At 43.2% G+C, this 5,477-nt stretch overlaps 1 pseudogene; it reads right to left on the reverse strand.

Annotated features, from left to right (window-relative positions):
• Nucleotides 1–3,501: 3,501 nt before the first annotated feature.
• On the reverse strand, nt 3,502–4,700 carry LOC102869615 (annotated as a pseudogene).
• Nucleotides 4,701–5,477: the final 777 nt, after the last annotated feature.

A 5,477-nucleotide genomic window follows, 5' to 3' on the forward strand; every position in this document is an offset into this window, starting at 1 on the left:
CCCTGGGGCTTCCTGGTCCGAGGTTTCTGGGTGTTGGTGGCAACAGCAGCTCCCTGCTCAGCTCACATCATTCAGGGCCTTGCGGGCAAACTCCAGCAGCACGAAGGCCGCTCAGCGCACGTCTGAGTTGTAGTACTTGAGCTGCCTCTGTTCCACCTGTGCCTGCGTCAGCTGCTGCACCCTTCAGAATGGACTCTTAGCTGACCCACCAGCAGGGTTTCAGAAAGTGTAAATCACATAGGAGGGATTGCCTATCTACCCCTTGGAGCTGTGAGTGGAATTGAACCAGCCGAAAGACATCATCGTCAGGTTAGCAGTGCAATTCCCGGTGGTTAGAACTCACTCCACTATGTTCCCAGTATTTTTTATAGTTACAAAGACACACAGATGAACAAAAACAGTAGATTCTGTTGCATAAAGGAGTCCCTGAAGAGTAAAGGAGTCCTGAGTAGTACAAATAGTTAAATGAAAAGGTTGATGGCTCAAACCTCCCCTGATGGACTTGGAAGAGATCAGGTGATCTGATTTTCAAGGTCACAGCCTTGAGAATCCTATGGAGCCGTTACCTTTTGCACACAAAGGTGTCACAGTGAGTTAAAAATGACTTGACAAAAACAAAGGACAATAAATCTTATAAAGTCACTGTCAACACTGAATTAGTGAACAACAACCATTGCTTATGAATAAGCAAAGGCTTAGATTTGTGAGATGGAGACAAGATTAAGATTTTTAATATTTTTGTCTTGCTCGGATCCACAATCCTTAGCACCAGCAGCAAGGAAATCAATATATGGGTTGCATTGGGAAAATGTGCTGTCAAGGATTTCTCCAGAGTACTAAACAATAATGGTGTCAGTCTAGAGACTAAGGTACTTCTGACCCAGGCAATGGTCTTTTCAGTTGCTTGCTATACATATGAGAGCTGGATAATGAATAAAGAAGACAGAAGAATTGATGGCTTTGAGTTGTGGTGCTGAAGAAGAGTATTAAGGATGATAAGGACTGCAAAGAGAACTAACAAGTCTATCCGGGGAAGAGAAAAAGCAGGTTACTCCTTGGAAGTCAACATTTTGAAGTTTTGTTTCACATACTTTGAGTGTGTTGCCAGGAGTCCTTGAAGAAGGATGTCATGCTTGAGCAGGTAGAGAGAGGGTCAGTACATGAGAATAAGACTTAGATGAGATGGATTGATACAGTAACTGTGGCAATGGGGTCATGTGTGTCAGAGACAGTGAGTTGCTTCAGGAGAGGGCAAGGTTCAGAGTCATTCATTGCTCATAGTGTCGTTATGCATAGTACTTGACTGGATGGCATATAATAACAGTAACTACAATAACAATAGGTGACTTAGAACTGCTGGTCCCAACAGGTTTGTCAACTGATAAAGAAATATTGTTGTTTTATACACTTTTCTATTTATAGACATTGTATTTAATGTAGATTCTGGATTTACTGACATTGAATTCATAGCCCATTGCACTTTAACTCATGCCTGAATGAAGCTCTATCACACTTATTTCCTCTCTGCAGTACATCGCAGACTTCACATACTTGGAAACACCAGAACACACTTCAGTGCTGCTTTTTTTTTTTTTTTTTCAGTGCTGCTTTTGATGATCATTTTAAACTCCAGAATCTCCATCAGAATGGTAAAAAATGTCACCAAATGGACAGCAAAAGAATATTTGTTTACCGTATGAGAACTAGACAAAGAAAGCAGAACACTGCTTTGTTCCTTCCCAGCTGGGAGTATCATATTTTCACCACTCTGCACAGGCCCACAAATAACCATTAAAACTGTATTGGTTTGGGTTTACAGATAAATTTGAGTAGAAGAGTTTGAAAATATGGAACCTATGAAGAATGGCTTTCATTATAAGTGCATCTGTATATATATATGTGTGTGTGTGTGTGCGTGTGCATGTGTGTATTACATGTATACATTTGTATACTGGCAAGTCAGAACCAACTCATTGCTGATCCTTGAGTTTTTCAGAGGTGGTAAATCACATGGGAAGAGGTTGTCCATCTGTCTCCCTTGGAGCAGCCAGTGGATTCAAACAGAGGAATTCCTTATACTAAGCCACCAGTATATATATATATATGTTGTTGTGTTCTGTTGTTGAGTTGGAACCAACCCATAGCTGAGCCTCTGAGGCGGTAAATCACTTGGGGAGAGTTTGTTCATCTTTTTCTCATGGAGCAACTGTTTTATTTGAACCATGTGCCTTTGGGTTAGCAAGGCAAATCCTTACCCTTAAGCCACCAGAACATGTACACACACACACACACACACACACACACACACACACACACACCCCCTTGTTGTTATTGTTGATTGCCATCAAGTCAGGCAAGACTCATAGCGACCCTATGAACAAAAGGCCTGAAGCCTTTTATAACTATTGACATTTATCAAAATTCATAGAACTCCCAGATGCATGTTTAGGAAGTGGATCCCACTCCTGTGTGTACACACACACCCACACACACACATATATAGTTTTATACATGTATATAGTTATACACACGGATATAGCTGTGTTTAGGTGCCATCAAGCTGACTATGACTCATAGTGATCCTCTGAATGACAGATCTGAACCCTGCCCTATCTTATTCCAACATTATCTCTGCATCATTTGCCATTCATTGTTAAGGTCTAAACATATACGTTTTTATAAATATGTGCATGTTATTGTTGTTGTTGTGTGCCATCAAGTTGGAACTTACTGTTTTAACTGACTCATAGGTGACTCTCCAGTGGGTTTTTAGTCAGTAAATCACACAGGTTTCGTGAAGTGTAAGGATGGCACAAGATGTCATAGGATAGATCAGGGTTCAGGTCTGTTGTTCATAGGGTTGCTGTCGGTCATCCTCGACTCGACAGCATCTAACAACAACAACAAATCATACACAAGAGCAAATTGTCAATTTTTCTCCCTTAGAACAGCTGGCAGATTTGAACTACATGCCTTTGAGTTGCCATTGCAGCCTCTTACCACCACTAGGCCATAGGAGATACATATCTGTCTGTCTGTCTATCTATCTATCTATCTATCTATCTATCTATCTATCTATCTATCTATCATCTCTATAGATAAAAATATCTTTCAAGTCATCTAAGGATAGGTTTGAACCACCAACCTCTTAACTGGTTGGCATTGCAGCTTCTAACTATTAGTATTACTTATAATTTAACACACTTGTACAGAGATCTCTTTTGAGGTATGTAACTCTATTTCTCAGATATGTTGCAAGTTTTGGAATCAAAAGGTAGATACATTTTTTTATGTTGTTAGATATTGAGAAATTGCCCTCTAAAGAGAACATACTGATTTATATTCCCTTCTTCTCTCTTCTCTTAGCAGTGCTGTGTATTTTCAAACTTGAAGATTTTTGCAAAAATGTACACGTAAACAAGCACGTCTCAAGGGATCTTCTTTTTCTTTTTTCCACTGGAAAATAATTTTTTATTGTGACCCCTCCAGCTAGTCCTGACATTAGGCATCTTCTTCCTTTGCAATGCAGTCTTTCTTAAGTGGTCCCATGAAGACCTTCTTCTCCTCCATTGTCTGGCAGCAGCCATGGCCAAACTTGGAGGTGGTGTCGACGAACTTGAGATCAATCTTCTCCAGAGCCCGGCGTTTGGTCTGCACCAGCAAGAACTTGTGGAGAGTCAGCACTCGCTTCTTGGTCCCCACCACACAGCCTTTCAGCATAACAAAGTCGTTGGTCACCATAGTGGACAAAGCCACTCAGAGGATTGATGCTTTTGCTGATCATAGTCAGTGGAGGCATTTTTTTTATTTTTATTTTTATTTCTTTTTTTTTATCAGCTTGCCATCCTTGATAAAGTAGCCTTGGCCAATCTTGTAATTTTCTTGTTGATCTCTGTGCCGTGATGGTAGCCCTTCTGCCCAGCACAGGCCATGGAGAAGGCCACTTAGGCAGGATGCCAGGCCATGATACAAGCAACCTTGTGCAGCCCTTGGTGAGTCTTGTGGGTGGCTGGTGACCCCTTTCTAACCCTTTCCCTTGGTCACTCTAATGACATTGATCATCTCGTCCTGGCTGAACACCTGGCTCACTGGCACCTACTGCTCCAGCTTCTCGCAAGCCCAGTCCAGCTTCTCAGCCACTGTGCCCCAATTCACCTGGATCTCCATCAGGTGAGCCTTCTTCTAGCACAAAGGAAGCAGGCGCATCTGGGTGTGGACCATGACTTGAATGACCTGGCAGCACTTCTTCATGCTATTGATGTCCTTTTTTAATAGCTTCTTGCCATCCTCATCTTGCCATTTCTTGATAATAGCTGCCCTCTTAGACTTGGGCCAGTTCTTGTAGAAGTGTCATTTGCATTCATCACTGATGTGCTCCTCAAAGACAATCTTGAAGGTGTAGAGGCCGCAAGGGGTTTCCACGTAACCCATGATGCCCACAATCACCATGGGAGGCAACTCCACAATTGTCACTGCCTCTACCTCTTCCTTTTTGTTCACCTTGGACACTGGCCTGTCTACCTCCCACACGATGTGGATCATGCTGGCCTTGTAGCCCAGGAAGCCCGGGGGGTGCATGGGTTTGGTGGCATCATCCTGGGGGAAGTTCTTTATTTTTCTACAGTGCCAGCTGCTGCTTTTCCAAGGCAGGAATCCCAGGGACCCATGTGCCAAGTGACCGAGAACTTCCTGTGCGACATGCTGACATTGATTCCTGCCAGTAAAGCTCAAGAGATTTTCCTCCTTCTAGTCTTACTCTCTCCAGTTCACAACTCACCCTGCATCTAGGGTGGCCTTCTCACGTGCAGATGCAGTATTGTAACTCAGCTGTATGAAGTTTGTCCTGGGCTGGTTTCTTTTCTTTAAGTGGCTCATGAGGCTCTTTAGGTTTGAGTCCTTGTTTAGGTGTTCACCACTGATCCTTACCTTCTACATTTCAGTCATCTAGATTTCCCTTCTCAAGACAATTTCTGCTTTCTCTTCCCTCCTTCCAGGCATCTCCTCTGTGCTCCTTCTGCTTGCAAACACTCTCCTTTTCTATTATGGAATGTTGGGGAGAAAGGGAGGGCCTCTGGCCAGGACAGATTGCCTAAGGTCCAGGTAAGTGCAAGCCTCCCAATGGCCTTTAATACAGGGTAGGGAAAGCTTCCCTGTGTTTGGCTGTACCAGCTTGAGAAAGCTGGTCTCTTAGGAAGTTGGCTGCTGTGTCTGTTGAGCTGGGAGTGGTCTGCACGAGGCTGAGGTTCTCCTAACCAATACACATGTCCCATGTCTGTAAACCCACCCTATCCTGTCTTTCTGTCTACCTGGTTGCATATAAGTGCACTGAAGTCCCCAGTAAAATTGAGCTGGATTGAGCCTCTGATCCTTTCCTGGAGTGGTGTATCTCTGTTGTGCTTACCCCCATCAGGGTGTTGCTGTTAAGTTGCTGGCGAACTGACAGTGACACTTTTTCTTACCCATCAATCAGGTTTATG

This window comes from Elephantulus edwardii, unplaced genomic scaffold (assembly GCF_000299155.1).
Source record: "Elephantulus edwardii isolate Elephantulus edwardi_28Jun2011 unplaced genomic scaffold, EleEdw1.0 scaffold00101, whole genome shotgun sequence".
Taxonomy (NCBI): Eukaryota; Metazoa; Chordata; class Mammalia; order Macroscelidea; family Macroscelididae; genus Elephantulus; species Elephantulus edwardii.